General features: G+C 32.4%; 1 long non-coding RNA gene across 5 annotated transcripts in view; it reads right to left on the reverse strand.

The window, feature by feature from the left end:
* LOC144225862 (uncharacterized) overlaps positions 1–25,592 on the reverse strand; it is a 207,766-nt gene extending 182,174 nt beyond the window's left edge. For all 5 annotated transcript variants that reach the window (XR_013333442.1, XR_013333438.1, XR_013333441.1 and 2 more), the window contains exon 1: positions 25,528–25,592. This is a non-coding gene — a long non-coding RNA (uncharacterized LOC144225862). The remainder of the gene's footprint in view (positions 1–25,527) is intronic.
* Between the last annotated feature and the right edge of the window lie 1,633 nt (positions 25,593–27,225).

Raw genomic sequence — 27,225 nt, forward strand, 5'->3', positions numbered from 1 at the left:
TATATATATATATATATGCTTATTCTGTATGATTTCATCTCCTAAATTTTTATCTCCACATGTACGATGACGAGCAAGTTTGTCATTATTAAGTTTAGGAACATTCTTAATTGGCCCTCCTCCATTCCCTTCCTTTTTTTTCTCATCTGAAGTTGTCACTACATCTAGATTATAGTGTTAATCAAAATTAATTAAGCAAATTCTTGGAATTATCAGATGGATAGTGTTACAAACACAAATATAGGAATGTACATCTGGCTGTTAGTTACAGACCATATTAGTTATTTTGTCTGTAAGTTTACCAATTCCTTAGTAAGCAGCAGTCACTTAGAATTCTATATTTATGCCTCCTTTCCAAGTGTACTTTTCTCAGCTCGGGGTGTGTGTGTGTAAGAAATAAAAACATTACTATTCTCCAAACAACTGTATTTTAATCAAATAGATGGAGTAAAATTTAGGATTTCTCCTTAGCCATTATTTGTTTTCCAACTCTTCCTTTCGTTGCAAAATATAATAAAATTTTCTCATTAAAATGAATATATGTAAGAGACAACATCCATGTGTGTGTTGGGGGGTTGCTTTAAATGGGTAAGAATTTCTTGCCTATGTTTTTTCTATTAATTCTGTTCACTCAGGAAACAGGAAGACATAATGCTTGACACCATTTTCAGACCAAAACTTAGTATTATATATTTCAATTATAAGCAATCACTACAAGGATGAATTGACATGTTTAAAATTATAATGGAATAAGGCAAATTTATAACATCTGAATAAAATCTTTTTTTCAATATAATTTAAGAAGAAAATTACTTATAATTTGAGCTATAGATAAAAATAGGTATTTTGAGTGATGGAATAATCTTATCTAATTGTTTGAATATGATGACTTTATCTTTGATTATACTTCTCTCTGTCAACAAGAAAAACAAGACTAATCCTCTAAGCCATCAGATTGTGACTTCTCTGGCTTCTATTTTAAATCAGATATTTTTCTCAGTAATATGTAAGCCAACCTCTGTCTTTCTTCTTAGCTATCCTACCTTCAGCTTCTTAAAGTGCTAATTACTTGGAATGAAATAAGAGAAATAATCTTCCCATTTCCTCATAATTTCCTCAAGTAAAAAGATTTCTAAAGCCCACTGAGGTCCTTTTAAAAATGTTTGTAAGTTTAATTTTTAGCAAGATAAAATGTTATAATGCAACATTAAAATATTGCTAACAAATTGATTATATAATCATAATACTTGGAGATTTCCTTACATGTATACAGTCCTATAATGTCTAGTAACTAGGTAAACAAGGATAATTTGTCTCACGTGTTGCTTTCTTTCCTTGATGCTCCTCTTTCCTTGATGAAAAAAATAACAAAACATTTATGTACTTTTTACTTAGTGTGCAACCAATCAAAGCTTACAAGGTATATCATCCTCAACTTTCCCAAAATAATCTTAAATTTTTTATAAAAATAAAATACTATCACCTATATCTGCAAAGGAAAAGGAAGTGGAAACCATAGCTGATGTGTGGAGACTCTTCATCAATGCATCTCAAGATAGAAACCCTTTCTTAAGCAGTCTATCACATTCTCTCTCTGAAAAATTGAGCTAACTACCACAAAGGAAGGAACATTTTATGTCATATTCACTGCCAGTACTTAAGCACAAGATATACAATTTTAAAGGCCATCTCTCAGCTACGGAAATTATTGGTTAAGTGAGAAAAACTGTTCTTATTCCTCATTCCAACCATTCAGAAGGTATAATACTAAGTCCCATATGTGACAGTGGCTAGAGAAAGACACACTCTAAAGTTCTTTTATAGTGACATACAGGGAAGAGAGAGAATCTTTTGAACACCGTTATTCAGAAAACAACTTCAAGCTGCATTGGCTTCTCTAGGTAAGCATTTGTAGCAGGGGAATATATACTTTTTGGAGACAAGGTCAATAAAATTGTTTGGTATTGCATATTTAACAACCAGAGGTACAAAATTAGGTTCAGAGAAGCAATTTCTGAGTGCTCCCATTTACACCCAGCTGGTTGAGGGGGTTGAAGAGGTGGCAATAGAATACTTAGATCAAAGCACACAATTTTGTACCTAGAGGGTCCCTATTGACCACTGAAGCACCAAAAAACTGTACCAAAAATGAAAAAGTTGATCCTTACATACAAATAGAACCACAAGGGGCCCTGGACAACCAAAACAACATTGAAAAAAACAAAAACAAAAACAAAATATGAGTTGGAGTACTCAATGTTCAATTTCAAAACTATTAAGCTGTACTACTCAAAACAGATGGTCACAGTGTAAGCACACACAGAGACCAATGGACTAGAACTCAGAATTCAAAAATAAATGCAACCATATATGGTCAATTGATTTAAATTTCATATAATTTTCACATGTGACAAAGTATAATTCTAGTTCTTTTAAGTTATTTATAATGCAAATATCATTCTCAATTAGAGGATGTACAATCATATATGATAGGCTAGTTTGACCATTCTCTAATTTGATAAGCTTCAAAAATTTATTTAGATGTTTTTACGTATTTTAAATAGTTGATTCATCCTAATTAAGATGAAACGCTGTATCCAGAAATAGAAATTACTGCTCTTTCTATAAAACATTTTTTAATTCCAATTTTCTTTCTTCCTGTGTACTTCGTTTACCACTCTATTATTTCACCTTTTCTCTCACTTTATATTCCAAATTATAATCCCATTGGTTTGACCTTCCTCTAATCTGTTTAATGTTTTCAGAGAATTTCTCATTCCAGAATTTCCAGTACTATTCTTGCAATCATGTAGAGACACTAGAAAAGTAGGAATTATAAAAAATAATGAATTCAGATTATCCTTCCACTAACAACTTCAAAAAAGAGTAGCATTATAAGTGGATTCTTTTTTATTCTAATCTCTAAGGAAAAGAGAAAGTAATTGAGGCTTGAGACAACTGCAAAAGTTCATATTCAAAAACATTCATTCTGGATGAACAATTACTTTTTCTCTGATCACACATGTATCATCTGCACTTAAGAGACATGACAGAAAGCAAATGATCAAAATGTTTACTGTCATGGTCAATTTGATACTGAGTTTGTTTTTGTGATTAAATCTCCCAAATTCCGGAATAGGTGAGAAGAGACATGTTAAGAATGACACTTACTACAGACTTCTAAAGGAGGGACTGCTTCTTAATTTAAGGCTGGATAGGAAAAAAAAGCACCTACCTGTTTCTTAAAGACTCTGGTGAAAAGAAAAAGTATTTTAATGAAAAGTATACATTTCTCAGAAAATCAAAGGTGTGGCTGAGTTTCTCTAGTTCAAGTTTTGTTTATTATAGAATAAAATAAGAATTTTATACAACGCAACTACTCAGCAAAAGAACAAAGCATATCTAAGATACTATAGTAACTAACACAATCTTAGTGTCTAGGAAAAAAATATCTTACATTACAGTAAGGTTAATAGAGTCAAAATCTCCACAAATGGTTTTCCGCTGGTTGTTGTCTTTTGCTTTTGTCCTTGCCAGAGACCTTTTCTTTTTTAACAGAAAATGAGTCGTCATAAATTCATTGATCAATTAAACCCATGTATTTCCTCCATTTCAACAGAAACTTCACACTGTTCCCAGAGGGGCTACTTTTACAGCTGTGCTACCTCCTTTAATGAATAAATTATGAAGTTACCAAAGAGTGTCATGAAGTATAAAAGTAAGACAAAGTATTTAAATTTTGAACGATTATTGTTCCCAATGCTGTACTTTTTCAAAGATATGGCATTCATACATTAACACCAAAGCAAAACATTATTAATTACATAATTGCAGTTTAATAATTGTGGAAAACCACATATATATAGGTACTCCTGGGAGACACATGATAATATGTGCACCAAGAAGGTGAATAATGAATAAAATGTTCTCAAGTGATTACAAAGACTTTATTCCCTGAGTAGAAGACAATGTCTATGCAGATGGATAATAGAAAGGTGGACAGATTCTCCCAATAGTTCTGATGTTTGAAGCAACTTTGTCTATATAATAACTGAGTATAAACTCAAAAACTCTAAAATTCCTAAGTAATAGGTGACCAGAATGAGGGCATACATCAAACGTTAGGTGCCAATTGCCAAATGCATGATATTTTCTGTCATGCTATTTTTGAATTTTCCCTTATGAAATTGGATATGTGAATGTTTCACATGGAAGGTAGTAAAAAAAATGCTAGAAAACATGCAAGTCAGACATACTCAAAAATGAGGAAGGATTTAACCACTTCAAACTATTCATCGTAAGAATCACAGTTGTAATCAAATGTAAATTATGAGACTAAAAACAGTTAATATATATTTGAAATGTGTACATACACTGAAAAAAGATACATACGTGATATTGTTATTAGTGAGTGTAACAAAGAGATGAAATGCAAGAATAGAGTGTTCTTGCAGTCTGTATACTAATGTGGATTATTTACCTGGAAAGTAGAGAATAATCAGGAAAAGGACAGAACTTATAAAATACATAAATCAGCTAAGTTAGTGCTTCCTGAAACAGGATATAACACTATAGAACTGGAAAATGTAAGAATATAATTTTTTTAAAATTACCCAATTGAGCATAAAAAAGAAATACACAAGTCAATAAAGCAAATAACAGCATAAATTTCCTAAATATGTCATCAGTTACAGACCAAGAATACATTCCTTTTAAGAAATAATGAAGAAAATGCATCAATAAAATAGATGAATAGTGATAGGAAACATAACAAGTTGGAGGGAGAACACATAAAGAAGACTATCTTTCATGTAAGCAAGAGATAAATTATTAAAATTCCAGGTTACAATTGAGATAAGTTAGTGCAACATATTTTTTATTAAAAAAACACTTTTTGAAGAAACTAGTTTATTAAAAGAAAAGTCACAATGTTAAATCAACAGTAGAGAATGTATAATCAATTAAGTGAAAATGGTTCAGAAAGCCAATATAAGATTGATAAAAGATGAAACTAACAGTTCTCTAGACTTGATTCAGTAATGAGAGAGAATTCACTTATTCAACCACTAAGAAAAAAGGAAGTCTTGAAATGAAATTAAAAAGTGAAAGACAATTGTCAAAGATGTGGAAATTCAAAGATGCTCTCCCATCATTTGTCCAAGAATGCTTCAGTGGTAGGCTTCTTGACAGATCTGGGAGGGGTGGGAAATTAGTGCCTTAATCACCTTAATGATTCTCTTGTATGAATGCAGAAGAGAGGGAGCCAAGATGGCAAAACAGCATGGAAATTTTTTTGTGTGTCTGGAGTCCATGAAAAATACAGCCAGTTCAACACTAAACCACCATGCACACCTAGAAAACTGATTTGGGGATTAATACTACAATCTGCACAACCTGAACTACAGAACTTGGCAGCTACGTGGCACAGAGATGTAAACTAAGGGAGAGTGAAGCCACAGAGGGCAGGGAGCTATTTTTGCTTGCAGAGAGAGGACAGAGACGGGGGAGAGGGTGGGAGAGAATCTAATGGGAGTCCTCTGTGCTTCATGGATTTTGATGTCTGTGTCTTTCCCCGGGTTAGGAAAGTTTTCTGCTATGATTTGCACACAAAACACTTCTATTGCTTTTTCTCTCTCTTCATCTTCTGGGACTCCTATGATTCTGATGTTGTTCCTTTGTAATGAGTCTTTGATTTCTCTAATTCTTAAATCATGCTCTTTTACCTTAGTCTCTCTCTCTTTTTTTCTGCTTCATTATTCTCCATAATATTCTTACTATCGTGATTCTAAATTCAACAAAACCCGACCATTAACAGGCATACCATAGTCAAATTCACAAAATACTAAGGCAAGAAAAGAATTATGAAAGCATCAGGGAAAAAAATAGTCCTTAAGCTATAAGGGAAGACAGATCAGATCTGCAGCAGACAGCCATAGAAACTTGGCAGGCCAGAAAGGAGTGACAGGACATAATCAATGTGCTGAATCAGAAAAAAAATATGCAGGCAAGAATTCTTTATCCAGCAAGACTGTCATTCAAAATAGAAGGAGAGATCAAAAGTCTCCCAGACAAACAAAAATTAAAGGAGTTCATGACCACTAAACCAGCCCTGCAAGAAATTTTAAGGGGGACTCTCTGAGGGCAGTCAAGATGAAATAAAGAAACAAATAAAAACCAAAAGCAACAAAGACTAGAAAGGACCAGAGCACACCTCCAGACACTTCAACTCTACAAGAAACATAATGGCAAGAAATTCATATCTTTCAGTACTCACTCTAAACATCAATGGACTAAATGCTTCAATCAAAAGACACAGGGTAACAGAATGGATCAGAAAACAAGATCCATTTATATGCTGTTAGCAAGAGACCCACTTTAGACCTAAAGACACCTTCAGATTGAAAGTAAGGGGATGGAGAACTATCTATCATGCTAATGGTCACCAAAAGAAAGCCAGAGCAACCATGCTTATATTAGACAATCCAGACTTTAAAATAAAGACTGTAACAAAAGATGAAGAAGGGCATTATATCATAATTAAGGGGTCTATCCACCAAGAAAACATAACAATTGTATACATTTATGCTCCAAATGTGAGAGCACCCAAATATATAAATCAATTAATCACAAACCTGAAGAAACTCATTGATAATAATAGCATAATAGTAGGGGACTTCAACACCCCACTCACAGCAATGGACAGATCATCTAAACAGAAAATCAACAAGGAAACAGTGGGTTTGAATGACATATTGAACCAAGATGGACATCACAGATATATTCAAAACATTTCATCCTAAAGTAGTGGAATATACATCCTTCTCCAATGCACATAGAATGTTCTCCAGAATAGATCACATACTGGGACACAAATCAGTGCTCAACAAGTATAAAATGATTGAGGTTATACTGTGCATATTTTCAGACCACAATACTATGAAACTTGAAATCAACCACAAGAAAAAATTTGGAAATTTAACAAATACTTGGAGACTAAAAGTATCCTACTAAAGAATGAATGGACTAACTAAGAAGTTAAAGAAATTAAAAAGTACATGGAAGCCAATGAAAATGATAACATCACAGCCTCAAATCTCTGGGACGCAGGAAAGGTGGTCATAAGAGGGAAGTATATAGCACTCTAGGCCTTCCTAAAGAAGGAAGAAAGGTCTCAGATACACAAGCTAACCTTACACCTTAAAGAGCTGGAAAAAGAACAGCAAATAATAACCCAAAATCTGAAGAAGTCAGGAAATAATGAAGATTAGAGCAAAAATCAATGCTATTGAAACAAACAACAACAACAACAACAACAAAACCCAGTAGAACAGATCAATGACATCAGAAGTGGTTCTTTAAAATAATTAACAAAACTGATAAACCACTATCCAGTTTGATCAAAAAGTAAAAAGGAAAGGACCAAAACAAATAAAATCCAGAATGAAAGAGGAGAGATCACAACCAACACAGCAGAAATAAAAACAATAATAAGAGAATATGTGAGCAATTATATGTCAATAAAATGGGCAACCTGGAAGAAATTGATAAATTCCTAGAAACATAAACTACCAAAACTGAAACAGGAAGAAATAGAAAATTTGAACAGACCCATAACCAGTAAAGATACCAAATTAGTAATCAAAAATCTCCCAAAAACACAAGAGTCCAAAGCCAAATGGCTTTCTAGAGGAATTCTACCAAACATTTAAGGCAGACTTAATACCTATTCTCTTGCAGCTGTTGTAACAAATAGAATGGAAGGAAAACTTCCAAACACTTTTTATGAAGCCAGCATTACCTTGTTTCCAAAGCCAGACAAAAACCCCAGTAAAAAGGAGAACTACAGACCAATTTCCCTGATGAACATGGATGCAAAAGTCCTCAAGGCATTAGCCAGCCGGATCCAACAATACATTAAAAAAATTATTCACCACCACCAAGTGGGATTTACACCTGGGATGCAGGTATCTGCTTCAATATCTGCAAAACAATCAGTATGATTCATCATATCAATAAAAGAAAGGGCAAGAACAATAAGATCCTCTCAATAGATGCAGAGAAAGCATTTGACAAAATACAGCATCCTTTCTTGATAAAAACCCGTAAGAAAGTAGGGATAGAAGGATCATACGTCAAGATCATAAAAGCCGTATATGAAAGACCCAATGCTAATATCATCCTCAATAGGAGAAACTGAGAGATTTCCCCCTAAGGTCCAGAACAAAACAACAGGGATGTCCACTTTTGCCACTGTTATTCAACATAGTATTGGAAGTCTCAGCTTCAGAAATCAGACAACACAAAGGAATAAAAGGCATCCAAATTGGTCAGGAAGTGGTCAAACTTTCACTCTTAGCAACGACATGATACTCTATATGGAAAACCCAAAAGACTGCACCAAAAAGCTGTTAGAACTGTTCCAGGAATTCAGGAAAGTCGAAGGATACAAAATCAATGCACAGAAATCAGTTTCATTCCTATACACTAACAATGAAGCAAAAGAAAGAGAAATCAATGAATTGATCCCATTTATAATTCAACCAAAAACCATAAAATTCCTAGGAAAAAAACTAACTTATGAGGTGAAAAATCTATACACTGAAAACTATAGAAAGCTTATGAAAGAAATTGAAGAAGACACAAAAAAATGGAAGAATATTCCATGCTCCTGGGCAGGAAGAACAAATATTGTTAAAATGTCAATACTACCCAAAGCAATCTACATATTCAGTGCAATTCCTATCAAAAGAACACCAGCATTCTTCAGAGAGCTAGAACAAACAATCTTAAAATTTCTGGAATGGAACCAGAAAAGACTCTGAATGGTCAAAGGAGAAAACCATTCTGAGGCATCTTAATCCCGGACTTCAAGTTGTATTACAAAGCTGGAATCATCAAGACAGTATGATACTAGCACAGAAACAGACACTCAGGTCAAAGGAACAGAATAAAGAACCCAGAAATGGACCCACAAACATATAGCCAACTAATATTAGAGAAAGCAGGGAATAATATTCAATGGAATAGACAGTCTCTTCAGCAAGTGGTGATGGGAAAACTGGACAGTGACATGCAGAAAAATGAACCTGGACCACTTTCTTACACCATACTCAAAAATAAACTCAATATCGATGAAAGACCTGAATGTAAGACAGGAAGCGATCAAAATCATCAAGGAGAAAGCAGGCAAAAACCTCTTCGACCTTGGCTGCAGCAACTTCTTATTCAACATGTCTCCAGAGGCAAGGCAAATAAAAGCAAAAACGAACTATTGCGACCTCATCAAAATAAAAAGCTTCTGCACAGCGAAGGAAACAATCAGCAAAACTAAACAGCAACTGATGGAACGGGAGAAGATATTTGCAAACGACATATCAGATAAAAGGTTAGTATCCAAAATCTATAAAGAACGTATCAAACTCAACACCCAAAACACAAATAATCCAATGATGAAATGGGCAAAAGACATGGATAGACACTTCTCCAAAGACATCCAGATGGCCAACTAACACATGAAAAAATGCTCAACATCACTCATCATCAGGGAAATACAAATCAAAACCACAATGAGATACCACCCCACACCTGTCAGAATAGCTAACATTAACAACTCAGGCAACAACAGGTGTTGGCAAGGATGAGGAGAAACAGGAACTCTTTTGCACTGCTGGTGGTGGTGCAGCCACTCTGGAAAGGAGTATGGAGGTTCCTCAAAATATTAAAAATAGAACTACCCTAGCCCCAGCAATTACACTACTAAGTATTTATCCAAGGGATACAGGTATGCTGTTTCAAAAGGGCACATGCACCCCAATGTTTATAGCAGCACTATCAACAGTAGGCAAAGGATGGAAAGAGCCCAAATATCCATCGATGGATGAATGGATTAAAAAGATGTGGTGTATACACACACACACACACACACAGTCGAGTATTACTTGGCAATCAAAAGGAATGAAATCTTGCCATTTGCAACTAAGTGGATAGAACTAGAGGGTAGTATGCTAAACGAAATTAGTCACCAGAAAAAAAAAATGATTTCTGTCATATGAGGACTTTAAGACACTGAACAGATGAACATAAGGGAAGGGCAGCAAAAATAATATAAAAATAGGGAGGGGCAAAACATAAGAGATTATTAAATACGGAGAACAAAGAGAGGGTTGCTGAAGAGGCTGTGTGAAGGGGGATGGACTAAATGGGTAAGCATCATTAAGGAATCTACTCCTGAAATCATTGTTACACTATATGCTAACTAACTTGGATATAAATAAAAAAAAAAACTAAATATACAATAAAATAAAATATAATAAAATAAGAATTCAGGGGCGATTATCTATTGAAAACTGTAGGCTGCCCATCCTCAGCTTTTCTAGGAGGAAAAACTCAAACATCAGTCTCATGCAGGTATGAATCAGGTGTCAGAGTTTGAACCTCTATGTAAGTAAAGTGACCTAAATCCCACCTGGCCACACTCTTCTTATATCATGATCCCAGAGTAACAGTTTTCTACATAGATACTTATTTATTTCTGTGACTCAGTATCACAGTAACTACAATAATGTTTTCCTAGAAATTGAAAAATTCAAAAGGTCATCATACTGAGAGTTATCCACTTAAGGAAAATATTTGATAATCTCAATGAAAGAGAACAATGGCAGGTGTAGAGATGGAATAGAATAGGGTCTATATGAGATGATGTATTTTTCCAAGAAACATAACACCATTTCCCTTTCTTCCAGGTTTTTCTCAACACTGGAAAAAAAGGGAGGAAAAACAAAGCATATCTCTTATACTATCCCATTTTCCCCCATGAGAAGTGAATTAGACCACTGCTGTACCTCCATTTCATACATACAGAATGCTAGTAAATGGTAGAAGTGGAGTTGAAACCCAGGTGGTTCTACTTGTAGTCCAATCAACTAAGATGTTGTTAAACTCATGAGACACAGAGAAATCTTGTGGTTAAAGCAATGACTTTGAGGCTGGACTGCATAATTCATAATCCCTATCAGCCAGTTCCAGCTACATAATTTGGCAAATTTCTAAACCGCTCTTTGTTTCTTGTTTTGTCGTCTGTAAATGGGAATAATAATTCTGATACCATAAGGATTTTTATGAGGATTACTCTGAGTCATCATTTATAAAAACGAAGAAGAGCGTCTGTTGCATAGCTGGTTCTGTATGTTTGTTAAGTAATTTGTCATCTTTTTAGCTGCATGAGTGATATCTGCATATGTTGAAAAGCAAAACTGAAAATGCTTGTTCTATGTACTTCACTAGCTGTAGTGTGTGTACTAAATTCTATTTGATATTTTTTTCTTTTTTTGATCAGCTGCCATATGTTTCCACATGCAAATATACAGGAGGTCTTTTGTAATCTGTCATGAGTCTCAGGCACAATTTAAAGTAGGCACCATTTTTCTGGAAACCCTGGACACTATAAATACGCAATAGCCAAGAAATGTTTTATAGCATGATCACACTGTTCATCCTCCTTTGGCTATTCCTATTTTTTAAGTTCTGTAGTTGGATTATGCATGGATAATGGAACACAATATTAACAATATCCATTGTCCCCATGTCTTTGATGTTGAAATATCCCTTAAGAGTACTAAGTTTGTGAATCATGTTTAAGTACCAATATAATGTCTCATTCATCAGATGTCTTGATGTCCTTTCCTATTCCATATTTGTTAGGGACTTCTTTATCATTCATTATTACTCCATCATTCTACTTTCTTCTTCATTTAGAAAAGCATCCCATATGATATCACTCTCATTGGGTTATTCTATGTACTTGAGATGATATAAATAATGGACAAAAGCTGACGAATGCATATTCAAATTAATAAATAATATTGTCAAACTACATTCCTGGTTATAATTATGATCCTCCTCAATGATAAATAAATCTCTTCTGTTTTCAAACTAGGTTATTCCCTATTTTTTCTTAGCTATAGTCCATTAACCCCTTCCTCCATGATCTCTCAAACTCCTTTAAGGGGAAAAAATAAATTAGTGACTTCAGGTAAGGTTTCACCATGATCATTATCTAACATATGATTGCTGTTGTCAAGAACTATGTCTATTTCAGAGGAGTGGTTACCTTACAATATTAAGTCAGCAAAACATCCTAGTTCATTAGTTCCAGCCAAAAGAAAGACTTGATTCATTAGTCTGAGGAATTAACTCATCCATCATACACAGTAACAGAAAAACTGGACCTCAATTATTATTCTTTCTTATACAAATAATCATTTTCCCTCTAATGCTCTCTATCCTATATTGATAATGAATTATTGTTTTATACCATCTTGCGGTTGATTCATGAAAAGCTTCTATTTGTTATAACAATAACTTGAGTCTTGATTAATATTTTACATACAATTTTTCTCCACTTTTTGTTATACACCAAATATTTTGCATTGAAACTTAACCCAACATTCTTAAAGGATGGGTTTAATTCCATGTGAAGTTCAACAATCTTCTTAAGCCTCACTTACTCTGCTATAAAACGTGATAAAAATAATTTAGATATCACAGTTAGTTGTAAAAGAGTGATATAATATTCCTCGCATAATATCTGCATAGAGTAAATGCTCAAAACATTAAATATTGACTAAAATATTAAATAATCATAATTTTATCTCAAAATACTTGAAGTATGTGCTTACTATAGAGAAATGATAAATACAAAAAGCATCAAATGAAGAATATTTATCTATGGTTTCCTTAAAGATAAAAATAACATTTTTAATGTTTCAATCTTAGGCTTATTTGAGGGAAGCTATGTATATGCTTAGCTATGTATATTTTTACTGTATACATGTCTATGTATGCATATACCTAGCTACAGTTATAACTATATGTGTATATATAGTTATTTAAATTAAGATCATATAGTATTAACAAAATTATAAATATGTATTTGATCAAACATTACACCATGAAAATTTACCTTGTATCTAAATATTATTGAAAAATATAATTTAGATACCTGCACATTATTCCTATGATATGGATGTATCAGAATTTATTAATTCAATGTCCTATTATGATATGTATTTTATTTCCATTATTAACTATTACAAGTAACCCTTCATTGGAATAATTTGTTATAAGTTACTTGTAAATTGCCTTTTATTCCTTAAATTCTTTTCCTGAATGTAAATGGATAATTTTTTAAATTAATTTTTCTGAAGAGGGGGTTTATGGTGATTATAATACTAGATATTTTTTCAGAGTAAAAATGGATTTTGAGAGGTCATTTATTGCAAAGCTATGATTTTTATAGTTAACTATAGTTATAGTTAAGAAGTCTGATCATCAGACTTCTAAGAGTTATTTAAGTGAATATATATGGCCTTTATACTTTACTAAATTTGACCTTAGATAAAATCTTTTGTTTAACTTTTAATTCAGGAAGATAGATTTTTCACTTCTGCAGTCTCATGTAACATTGAGATTTTCCTATTTTAAATCAGCCTGCCTTAGAGGTCTGCTTTCCAATCCATTCTGAGGACTTGGTTACACATGATTTATCTTCCTGCTATGATAATTTCCCCCTTTAAAGATAAGTATCATTATCCAGAAGTAAAGAATGTCCAATTATCACTATGGATCATGCCAATGTAAGCAGATAGATTAAAGTTTGGCTTATTACATCATTTTATAGCTATTATTTTATATTTCTAGTGAGCTTCAGGGTAAAGGTCAGTGAATAATCTGACTGATACTTCATTTTCCCCCAGTGCTAGCAGTGTGCCTTAAACACTGGAGGAAAACAAGAAACATTTGTTAAATGAAATTATATTAATTTTTGAGGAGGATTTTATTTATTACCAAATTCAAAGCAAAATTAAAACACAAATCAAGTGTTTTTATATTCTAATTCATTTTAAAAATCATACTAAAATGACAATTAAATTAAAAATAAAAACAATTTATATGACTTTTGTTTGCAAAATTTCAAGATCTATGCCCATTTTGTTCATAAAATACCATTTTTCAGGGTGCAAAAATTAAAATTTAGACACAAGTGTATAGTTTGTTTTTCCATTTGAAGAAACTTTGACTTTAATGCTTATGAAGATTACATATTTTCAATATGAAAGCTTTTTCAAAAAGAAAATGCTTCAACAAAATATTGAACCAACAAAAGTTGAACCAACTTTTTAAAAAGTATATGTATTAATTAATATCATTATATTTCCAGGTATTGGTTTTTCAATATACCCAATTTTAGGTTCTTTTCTTTTTAATTTTCTCATGTCTCCATCTTCTTCTTGACATTGGATCCTCTCTCACTTTTGATCTACAGTTGTTTTCATGCCAATCTTAATAATTTCACAAAGGGAATATTGAAATAAAATTTGAAAAAACATTTCATTTTAATGTATTCAGTGAAATAGTATCTTTATTTCCAGTGGCAAAAAACAAAGCTGTTTTTTTTCCTTCCTTTTGAGTTATGAAATTATTTTCTGGACTGATTGTTTTGAAGTCATAGGAGTAAAGATGTACCATGATATCATAAATAGCCTTTAGAGAGACAACAATCATTAAACCCCCAATATTTAACAAGAACGGAATGTTTTCAGATACAGCTGCTATACAGAATTATCTAATCTTCATATTAAAAGTATTTATTTTTCAGTGATTTCATTAACATTTTTGAAACATAATAACTTTTTCTTTTTCATTTTTTCCTAGGTTCTGAATATAACCAACATGTTTTAAAAGAAAATCCAGGGGCACCTGAGTGGCTCAGTCAGTTAAGCGTCCGACTTCACCTCAGGTCATGATCTCATGATTCGTGGGTTTGAGCCCTGCGTAGGGCTCTGTGCTGACAGCTAGCTCAGAGCGTGGCGCCTGTTTCAGATTCTGTATCTCCCTCTCTCTGACCCTCCCCTGTTCATGCTTTCTCTCTCTCTCTCAGAAATAAATAAAACATTAAAAAAATTTTTAAAAAAGAAAACACAAAGGATTCTATCTACCTCATATTTAAAAGATAATATAATTTGCACTAAGTAGAAAAAATAATTGAATTTTATATATTTAATATAACAAGAATTATGGGTACATTTCCAGAAATCTGATGGAAATTTCAAATATATTTATAAAGCTGATATAGGAAATATAACCATTAAGGCTTGGAATAAACTGTGCTAATCTGAAATGGACTGTGGCTTATAGCTTTACAACTTTCCTCTTTTAAAATTGATTGAAGGTCATCTAAGGCAATTTAATTTCCCTGAGAATTAAAATTCTGGATGTGGTATTTGTCAAGAAGCTCAAACCTTCTAGAGTTTTCTATCAAATCAAAAGGGCATTACTGCTATTCTTTGTTTAAGGAAAGCATAACTCCTCAGATTTTTATTGTTTTCAAGGCTATCTTGTTGATTTTATTGTCATAAAGTACTCTGATACATGGGCTCTGAGATCCATACATTAATAAATAATAGTGCTTGTCTAACCACAGGCGCCAAGGCTTCTCTGCAGCATTTGTTTCTTACAGTATATTCAGCACCCTCCTTCCATTATTGCGGGATGCTATTTTAATTAAGTGGCAAATACTAAGAGGCAGATGATTTTCCAGGGTGATGACAAGGTCCCCTATCTATCAGCATTTTATTCTAGAATTTCAAAGTGATAACCATTTGGATCTGTATAGTAAAAAAGAAAGAACTGATGTGATTACCAAAAAACAGGTGCTGACTGCTCTCAATTGCAACTGTGACAGTAATAAGACAGACTAAATGCATCCCCTTTCACAGCCACAACTTAATGAACAAACTTTTACATTATATTTATCAACAAAATAAGAAGATATTTGGTTCATGCTTAGATATAAAATGTGACTATCATGTCAAAGTCCTTTGGAGTGGTTAGTTACATTATTATTGAAATAACTGCACCGAACTTTAACATAAGTCAAAATCTAATAATTTTCTTTTCAAAATCCTGATAGGAACAGAGATATTCTTGGGCATTAGCCATTGCTAATTTAAGTTCTAATGTAAATGCACTTGATTGATCTTGGCAAAAATACCTGGAAAATTATAGGGCATCATTTTCAATCAAAATAAATCACCAATAAAACAATATATTATGTTATGAAAAACATGAACATGAAAATATGTATTTTCCAGCTTTCAGTTAGGCCAGTATTACATGGAACATAAAAAATGTGAATAATCTATTCATAATCAAATGTTAAGCATAACACAAGAAAATATCTGTCTTACATGGTTATGCCAAAGAAGAAAAATACCCATATTTCATTAGAGTAAGTGAGGTGATCAATACAAAATCTTTCTCAATTATGAAATAAAATTAGAGCTTTCTTCAAGATTTAGTCAAACAAGACTTAGCCAAACAAAGCAGCAAAATACTCATAGCTTGCCACTGATTTAAAGGAACAATTAGTCTCTGTAGTTATTTAATGCCTAAGGAATGACTTAGTTGATATCTCAATAATTATTCCAGTTCAGGGATACTTATTTCTAATTACGTTTTCTCATCTGCTTTTAGAATAGATTGCCACTAAGCTCATTGCTAAATTTTATTATTTTTTAATCTTAGTAAGATATGTATTGGAACTAAGGAATCTAGGGGCACCTGGGTGGCTCAGTCGGTTAAGCGACTGACTTTGGCTCAGGTCATGATCTCACGGTCCATGGGTTCAAGCCCCACATTGGGCTTTGTGCTGACAGCTCAGAGCCTGAAGCCTGTTTCAAATTCTGAGTCTCCCTCTCTCTCTGCCCCTCCTTGGCTCATGCTCTGTCTCAAAAATAAACGTTAAAAAAAGAAATTTAAGAAATCTGTTGGAGCATTATAGACAATTTTTAGATAAGCATATGAACCATGAATCGAATCCAACATTAATATACAGTATAAGGCAATAAAGAATCTGAGAACTAATTCATTAGCACATATGGCTTAAAAATCACAAAATAAAATACAACTGTGCTAATTTTGGACATATAATCTATAAAATCATAAAACTGCAAATATCATTATAGTAGAAATTCCTTGGTAGCAAACCAACTTCAACTAAATGTATTCATTAATATAAAAACATTAGTTAAAATTACCTTTTGTTTATAGTTATTATTCAACAGGCCATATTTTATCTGATACAAAAATAAGAAGTTTTAGTTGTCTCACTGGCATAATTGTAAACATTTACAATAGTAATTTTGTATGTATACCTCAGTGTTATCCTGGGGAATCTTTCCATATCAGTATGTAGGTAGCTTTATGCTATTTTGTTTTGTACAAGATAAATATTTTATATAAATTATGCCCTACTGGTGGGATTAATGGAAATGATGGAAATAATGGACTGCTATTTCCAATACTCTGGTTATTATTTATTATTATAAATAATTCTGTAACAAATGGTCTTGAATGTTACTTTATAAACTTGCAGATATATATATGGACAATAAATTCCTAGAAGTCAGATTATTGGGTTGAGTGGAGAAATAAATGCCTTTTTAATTTTGACACATTTTTTCAAAATATGCTGCACAGGCATTGTAGCATATTTATACTCATCCTTAAAATTAGTGAAGACTATCCCTACAATCTTACCAATAAGTATATTGTTATAGTTTGTATTTCTCAATGTAATTTAATTTGTAATTATCTGATTATAAATGAGAGTCTATTTTATATTTTTAAACCATTTCTTTTTCTTTTTCTCTGTAATTTCCATTAATGTCCATGTATATCCTTTCCTTTTTTTTTGAATTTTGAGTTTATCTTATTAGTTTTTTGGAGTCCTGTGTATATTAAGACATCAGTCCTTTCGTCTGTGAAGAGCTGCCAATGTTTTTCCAATATAGCATTTATCTTCTCATTTGCTTATATAAATTTGTCTTTTAGATTTTTAATGTAGTAACCTTTATCAGTCTTTAATTTATGACCTCCAGATTGTGTGTTGTACTTTAAAAATGTTTTCACTGTGCCAGTTTTTTTCCTTCCTAAAATATGTACCTATATTTACTTCTGCTACTTTCATTATTTTGTATTTTTAATTTAAGTTTTGATCTATTTGGAGTTTATACTGATGTAGGATATGGTGAGGAATGAGATAAAATTAATCTTTTCCACATGCCTAAATAAACTTACTCAGAAAGTCTAATTTTACCATATGACTTGAAACAGACCATTACTTCAATAATGAAACACTATGTACAATTGAGTCCATTTCTGGAATTATATTTTGTTCACTTCTGTATATGCGCCAAATTCAAATTTTAATTATGGAAGAATTATAACACTTTTAGGAAAGGCTATTCCACTCCCTTTACTCTTCCTTTTCAAAATTTTCTGAATATTCTTAATTCTTTATTTTACGATTTATAGATTAGAAACTATTTTTATTTAGGAATAAAAAAATGATGTTTATTTCTTTTCAGTCACAGATTTAGCATATTGGTGTGGTTAAGGGCACAGATTAAGAGTTAAGTACTTTTGCATATCTGTAAATAGTGGTATCCTATCTAGGGATTATTTGGAAGATTACACATATCAATATATGTTAAGATCATAGAAGTACACCTAAAACATTAATACAGTTTATAAATTTCATTATTATTCATATTATATTATTTATCTTTCCATTTACAGAGTCCACTTTTGATCAAGAGACTTATTTTTTAATTTTTTTGTTTAATGTTTTATTTATTTCTGAGAGAGAGACAGCATGAGCAGGGGAGGGTCAGAGAGAGAGGGAGACACAGAATCTGAAACAGGCTCCAGGCTCTGAGCTAGCTGTCAGCACAGACCTCGACATGGGGCTTGAACCCACGAACTGTGAGATCATGACCTGGGCTGAAGTCGGATGCTTAACCAACTGAGCCACCCAGGTGCCCCCCAAGAGACTTTTTTAAATGTTTTATCTATCTGAACATTTTAAATTTATTTTTAGTCTTTTTCTTTTTTTGATGCAATCAAAACTAAATATACAAGATTGTTTCAAGTCTTGCAATAAATAATAGTGTATGCATTTTTACTGCAGTATAAAGTCCTTGTATATGGTATACTATACTTCATTTACTTAATCTGGTCTTGACTGCCATTTGGATTATGTCCTGGGTTCTGTTACTGCTAACTATACTCATATAGACATTCTTTTACTTATGTTGCACATACACAAGAATATGTATAATGTATATCTATCTAGGAGTTTGGTGGATTTGTGGAGTGCACATTTCAAAAGCATAATTCCACATGACTTTCCAAATGGTTGCATCAATAAATAGTCTCAGCATAGTAGCATTTGCTAATTTGCTTTGCTCCATATTGTTGGAACTGGGTAAAACTGTTGTTTGAACTTTAAGTTTTTAAATTTTAATGAAATGGTATTATATTTCAATTTGTAGTTCTGTATTATTAAAATGATGTTTGGACATCTTTTAATATTTCATTGGCCATTCATCTTTCCTCTTTTTTGGAATGACTATCAATTTCCTTTGCCCATTTCATTATTAGGTAGCTTAACTTTTTACAGAATTTTGAGAGCTCTTTGTATAATTAAGATATAAATCCTGAGTTACGTATATTACAAACATTTTCTCAATTTTTCTTGCCTTTTCACTTTTCAGTGATCCATTTTTATAGGTATAACCTCTTTATGTTAATATAAATAAATTAATTTTTATTATATGGCTTTCTATGTTTGTTATCATAAATATACCCATATTTTGAGGTCAGAAACAGATGAATTCATATCAATAATAACAAAAATTCAAATAAATTATTCCTTTCGCTCTTGGCATGATTGTGAGCTTTACTAAAGTTAAGTACCTTTTGTTTAAAAATATAAATAAAGGTTTGGAAAGACGTATACCCTTATAATAATCCCAGAACTTAATTTTATTAAATCTCCATCCTTAACCATTCAGCATATAGTCAACATGGCTATAGCTATCCCATTTGTGCAAGGACATCAGCAATCCTTATGGTATATTGTCCCACCTTCAGGAGATCATACCTCAACTATCAACCAGTGTTTCTTTGGAAGTTTTAGGAGTGATGTGGAAAATTATCCATTTGCTTCCAGAAGCCTTAAAATAGATGTAAATAGTACATTAATTAAATTAATTCCAAAGTCCCTCTGATTCTTTGCAAATATCCAGCCACATAGCTCAGAGCCCTGGTTCTGCACTTACAACCACATGTGTGTATACATTATATATATAATCTATAGTATATATCTTCTAATAATACAACTTCAACCTAGATATTTCCAGTTAGAATATAAGCCCCTCTGATGCAAGTACACACACACAGACAAACCACCACCACCACCACCACCAACAGAAAATTAAAATCTGAAATGAAAATCCCTCTTCTTTTGGGTTAAAGGTTAAGACTAATTAAATTTATATCAAAATTCTTTTATTATTCTCCCTTTAGCCAGGTAAATGCTTGAGTCCCAAGCAAAGCTATGACTCTTTCTGTAGCTGCAACCTTAAATTTGTGAGGTCAAGCATAATTATTTCAAGACTTTATAATATGAATTATTTTATCCCTATTGCTCCTATATTTCTCACAATTTTTAGCAAAAATTTCAGTCAAGTTAAACAGGAATACAGAAAAAGACACACAAACATATACAAACATTTTTTCATGACATTAACATATTATATAATCAGTACCTAGCCAGAATAAGAAAATGAGACCTCACTCACACTATAAAGCCACATCATGTCCTTCCTGATCATGATATCCTCCCCTCACACCCCAGAGAACCACCATATTGATATTTAAAACCATAGTTTAGATTTGCCTATTTTTGAAACTCATGTAAGTGGAATCATTGAGTATGTTCTTTTGTGTTTGGTTTCATTCTCAAAGTATGTCCTTTCATCTGTATTGAAACAGTACTTGCTCACTGATTTTTATTGCCACAGATAATTTCATAATATAAACAAACTATAATTTATTGATCCATTATCCAGTTGGTAGACATTTTCCTACAGTTAGAGATATTTTTAATAAAAACTAAATATACTTGCATATATCTTTTGGTGATTACATGTTCACATTTCAGTTTAGTATATATGTAAGACTCTAATTATCTGATCACAGAGTATGTTTTATGTTCAGCTATAATACATACCACCAAGAATTTCCCTAACTGTCCATACCACATTTCACTATACATGCAGTGAATGAGAGTCTCAGTTGTTCCATTTTTTTCCAAAACTTAGTATAACCTGTCCTTTTAATTTTCGTCATTCTGATTGAGGTGTGAAGATATTATATTATGGCTATAACTTATTTATTTGATAGATAGAAAAGTTAAGTATCTTTTCACATGTTAAGTGGCCACTAGATCCATCCTGTGTGAAGTTCAAGACTTCTGTCTTTTTCCCATGAGTTGTCTGCCATTTTCTTATTTACTTATAGAAGTTTTTAAATGTATTCTGATACAATTCCACTGTGGTACATTGCCGTTATAATATCTGAAATTTTGATTTGCTTTCTCAGCACCCTAAAGTTTTTTCTCAAATAGAATTTCTTCAACTCATAGTCCAATTAACTTTTTATAGTCAGAATCTTCTGTCCTTTTAAGAAATATTTGTCTACCAAAAGCTCATGAAAATATAGAGAAATTTTTCAACATTTTCCTCTAAAAGATTTATAGATTTACCTTTCTTGTCTAGATTTTTTAATCCATATGAAATTGTTCCTTTGAAGAATAAAAGTGAGATCAATCCATATTCATTCATGTCTATTTGTTTCAGTGCCATGATATACATATGACTATATTCCACTGTTCCATTAGACTTGATTTCTTATCTTAAGCTACAGGTGGCAAGTATTTCCGTGGAAATACAGATTATTTACCTGTCTTCTTTGCAGTTCTTCATTTTCCTAGAATTCTCAAATTTTTGCTTCCTTGTTCTTGGTTGATTTAAGAGTTCTAGATACTTTAACACACACATGCGCAGTTGCACACACACACTTCGTATATATGAATAATAAATTATTAATTATATGTATCATTTTAAAATTCTATTCTACATTGAAAGTTGTGTAGTAAAAGCAGCAGACATAAAGACCTGGCAAATAACCTTGCCAGAATTCAGTACATCTCTGCAGAGCAATCCCAGTACCAAAGTTCCCTATGGGTTTGGCTGAGGCTTTTGGGACTTTTTCATCTGTTCAATCATGTTTCCTTTAGTTTATCACAGGTATTGTTTCAGAGCCTGATTTTTAGTGAATGTGGTCTGTGATATAGATAAGGTACACACAGACACACAGACACAGACACACACACAAGCGTTGCATTTGTACTTTTGTGTTCGTCTGTTTTTCCTTAGCAACTTTATTGTACCTAGAACTTGCTATCTCTATGTCTTGCTTTGTTAGCATAGAGTAGAAAAAATTAGTAAGGTACCCCAAATACTCAGAAATCAGGTCATTAGTCCTACATTTGCCATTTCAGAAAACAAATCAAGCCTTCGCTTCTAGAAAAGTTGCTCCATAAAGATTTTATTTGAAAGGTTCAATGCTTGGTAATGGAGTGGTGGTGGTTCTGGTCATCAGGGCCTATATGAAGTGCCTTTGTTTCCTATTCAACCTACTCAATGAAATGTAAGATGTGAACTCTGCCTATCACAGTCAATGAGAATTTTAAGCTAAAAATACACTAGTGCTATTAGTACATGTGACACAAGCAGTCTTTAGCATGGCAAATACCATTCTGCTCAACTAACATAAAAAGATACGATATTATCTCTGCCAAGCTTATTATGCAGACATAGCTGCACCTGTGTTGTTCCATATCAACGTTCTACAGAAGTCTCCTTTATTTGGCTAAGATGGCCACTATGAGCCACACATTTTCTGGGGCCAAGGTGACTGGTATATATGCTTATTCTGCAAAGGCCTATAGGTAGCTGTTGAGAAAAATAGCTTCTTTATCTTTTCTGAGATACTAGGTTTTACTTACGTGAGATCTTCAACTTTTTTAAGTTCAGCACTTAAAATCTGTTGCATATAGTTGTCTGAAACTACTACTAGGCTATGGCCAAATATGCCATAAAATGCAGTGATCTGCCATATTGAAAATGCTGCTTGTTTGGCATTTAATGACTAATGCCACATGTCCAGATTCTAACAATTAAAACCAAACAGCATAATTTAAGCAAGCCTCATGATTATAAAATATTGCCAAAAGCCAACTGTTTAAAGGGTAAAGCCATATGCTGTCTGCTTCAAAAGAGTCCTTATGCTTTTCACCTCCAAATAGCTATCCTTTCTAACACTGTTCTGATTGTAATTTACCCCCCAAGAGCCTGCCCTTGTAACAGTATGAAATAAAGAGCAGAATGTATGCTACCAATGGCTGATTTATTCAGAAGAGGTAGAGGAAAGAGACAAAAAAGTTAGATACATCCATTGCTTCCCTCAAAACTTAACAATTAGATATGTCACTCTAGATTACTGTACTATAAATTATTGGATTCTATTTGATTTCACAACTATTCTAACCTCATAAAAATACATCTATATTGTCTGGAAGATTCTGTGGAAAATAACTCTCTCTGTTGAAAATTTGGTTTATACTGTCTGTAAAATTATTTGAAACTAGTATTTTGTATGTTTGTTTAACATGTGTAAAAGGGATAATACCTGAAAAAGTATTTCCTTCATTTTGGGCATGTGTTCTCTATGTTAATTTCTCATCTTCTCTCACTTTAATGATTTTTTTCTTAATGTGTTGTTTACTGAGAGAGGTAAACCAACACCTATTATGATTATTATTTATTGAATTTTCATTAAAAATCTCTAATTTTGGATTTCTGCATTTTGATGCTATCCTATTGGATATAGATAAATTTAATAATTTACATTTTCTTCTTAAGTTTAAGTTTTTATCTTTATATCATTATAATTTTTACTTAGAGAAAGTGTTTTAGTCTTTGTATCTACTTTGTCAATTTAGAATAATATATTCAGAACAGCTTTCAGTTAGCTAGTATTATCCAGTTATCTCTGTTTTAAAATCCTTTAATACAAAACTTTCAGTGTTCCTAGATTTTAGATGTGTCTCTGGCAATTAGCAAAAGACTAGAGGTTAAAAAAATCCACTCTCAAAATATTTGTTTACTTATCAGCTATTCTCTCTCTTTCAAGGTGCCTGTCATTACTCATAAATTTAAATTTGTTGCCTATATCTTATTTGTCTCTCCCTTTGTTTCATATTTTCTATTTCACTTATTTTTTTTATTCCCACCATATTAGGATTTGATGGAGCACAGTTTTGTAATTCACAGATTTCTACCAATCTTCAAGTCATATATTCTACTTATTTTCTAATAATGAGTATTTAAAATTTAATATATATGTTTATGCTAATAATCTAAAATAAATCAGTACTTACTCTGAACAAGAGATTCACAGGAAAAAAAAAAAAAGGCCAATTCCAGATTTGGTACAGAAAGGTGAAAGATAATCCTGAAATTTCTAGGCATACCACAAAGAAAGTCATACCACAAAGTACTCTAAGATACCACACTTAGAGTACTAAATTCTATCAGAAGGATAGAGGAAACAAAGTGAGGGATTCTTCCCTTTGAGCAAAGATCAGACAGTCTGATCATCAACAAGAATTGCACTTGAAATGAAATTAACAACATGAAATGTGTGTTAATGCCTGGGTTTATAATGACACTAAAAGAAAACAGGCAGGGTAGGAAGATACTAAATGTTTAACTCTTTATTTTGAAATCTGATCCTAGTTTTTCTGCCTCTCCTATAATAAGAGTACCTCAAAGTAACCAAAGAGCTGATTACACCAGATAGTTTCTCTTTTTATAAAGTAATTTTGTATGTAAAAAAGAACTTTAAAATAAGAATATAATAATTTTTCAGTCCCTCGTTAAAGGATGGTTCTAAACAATAATATTAAGCGTTTGCTAATATCACACAAATGAGACAGTAAATTGAAATCAGAACAACACTTTGAAATGAAAGTCTTGAGGTCCTTCTACCAATGTACAGAAATTACACAAAACAGAGAAACCTGATAGGTGTGTTAAATGACAGGTTGGGGATATTGTTAGCAAAATTCAATTCTCAGAAATTTTATCAAACAGATAACCCCATTCTATCAGTAAGTAAACTGTAACATGCATACACCCCCCCCCCACAGTTTAAACCTACAATTTAAAAATGTACTAGATATAAAAACCTGTTTGGATTAATCAGGGAAACTTGGCCATGTATTGACTATTTACTGATAATTAATCTATTTTTAAACTTTATAATAATGGTATATTTTAAAGAATTCTTATATATATTTTGTATTAAATGACATATATCCTAGATTCATTTCAAATTAATCTAACAGAGGATTTCTAATATGAGATAACAAATCAGACAAGAATAGCCATGCTTTGATAACTGCTAAAAGTAAATGAGAGATGCATATATGAGGTTGTTACAATATTTTTCCATTTTGGAATATGTATGAGGTTGTTATAATAAAAAGCTTTTTACTTTTAAAGATCAATCTTGGAGTCCCTGGGTGGCTCAGCTGGTTGAATGTCCAACTTCAGCTCAAGTCATGATCTCGCCATTCAGAGGTTCAAGCTCCACAATGTGCTCTGTGATGTCAGCTCAGAGCCTGGAACCTGCTTCAGATTCTGTGTCTCCCTTTCTCTCTGTCCCTCTCTTTCTCATGCTCTGTTTGTCTCTCTCTCTCAAAAATAGATAAACATCAAAAAATTTTTTTGAAGATTAATCCTTATGTGTACTGTTTTTTTCTTTGTTCATACAGTGGAAATTTCTTTGGACAGAGTTTATTAATAGCCAATTAGCTCAGTTTTTCTTTGTCTGAAATTTCTTTATCCTTAAACTAAAGGTAATTTTGCTTTCTTTGGTAACAATATTTGGAAAGGAGAAATGAGAGGGCAATTATCTGCCTACCTATTTATCATCTTTATTGTGCACTGAATAAAGTTCATTTCTGAGGGTTAATTTCTCCCAGCCTTCTGGGTTGTATCATCTGGTAGCTACTAACTACTCAAGATCCTTACTCTAAGTTGTGTCATATACTCAGGTCAGAAGTAGAGTAGTTAATTGTTTACTGTTTATCTCCTCCACTAGAATGTAAGTTGTATGACTAGGAAATTTTTTTTTCCTTCCTCTAAAACATATCCCTACCAATTAAAACAGAGCTTGCCATATTGTGAACTACTACTACTACTACTATTAATAATAATAATGAACCTAAAAATGAATGCATAAACTTTGTTATATGAGAAAATTTCACCCAAAGCCAGTTATAGAAATCTCTTTAGTGACAGCAGTATCAAAATCATGTTTTTATTATTTCCTGTGTAACTGAAGAAATACAGGGGAAACAAACACCCAAGGCTATTTCTAATTAAACATTAGTGTCTGAGATCAACAATATAGCTAATAATATCATTCATGATTTTCTAGTACTTGAGTTATTTCTTTTTAAAATTTTTAAAATTTATTTCTGAGAGAGAGAGAGACAGTATGAGCATGGGACGGTCAGAGAGAGACGAAGACACAATCTGAAACAGGCTCCAGGCTCTGAGCTAGTTGTCAGCACGGAGCCCGACGCGTGGCTCAAACCCACGAACTGTGAGATCATGACTTGAGCCAAAGTCGGACGCTTAACCAACTGAGCCACCCAGGTGCCCCTTGAGTTATTTTCTTTAAAACAAGTAAGACACTGTATAGTTATTTTAAAATTTTTAAAATTAGAAAGAGTTATACGATCTATGCCAGACATTCTGGATGAAATACCACTGCAAATTCATGCCTGACTGACTGAAGAATGCCATTTTCTCGGCATCACTATGATTCGTGGACCATGGAAAATTAACAAAAATAGCTTTGGAGAGGACCACAAAGGAATTTTATCTTTATCATAAGTTTGATAGGAATATTTAAGTCCCAGACATGTGGTAATATGTTTTTTGGGGGGGTGAGGAAACTCAGTTAACGTTTTATGATTTCCATAAACAGAAATGCTTGGAATACTTTTAGAGAAAATGAATTTCTGGCAATGTATCAGAGTTTTAAACTCTGGCAACTGAGATTGGTTTCCTTTACATTACTTGAAATACATTTCCCCAAAATTATTAGTATTTTGATAATTTCTTTTGAGGTCACTGAAAAAAAGAGGAGGGCAAAAATGACAAGGAGTTCTTGTCCAAAAAA

This window comes from Crocuta crocuta, unplaced genomic scaffold, assembly GCF_008692635.1.
Source record: "Crocuta crocuta isolate KB4526 unplaced genomic scaffold, BGI_CrCroc_1.0 scaffold131, whole genome shotgun sequence".
Taxonomy (NCBI): domain Eukaryota; kingdom Metazoa; phylum Chordata; class Mammalia; order Carnivora; family Hyaenidae; genus Crocuta; species Crocuta crocuta.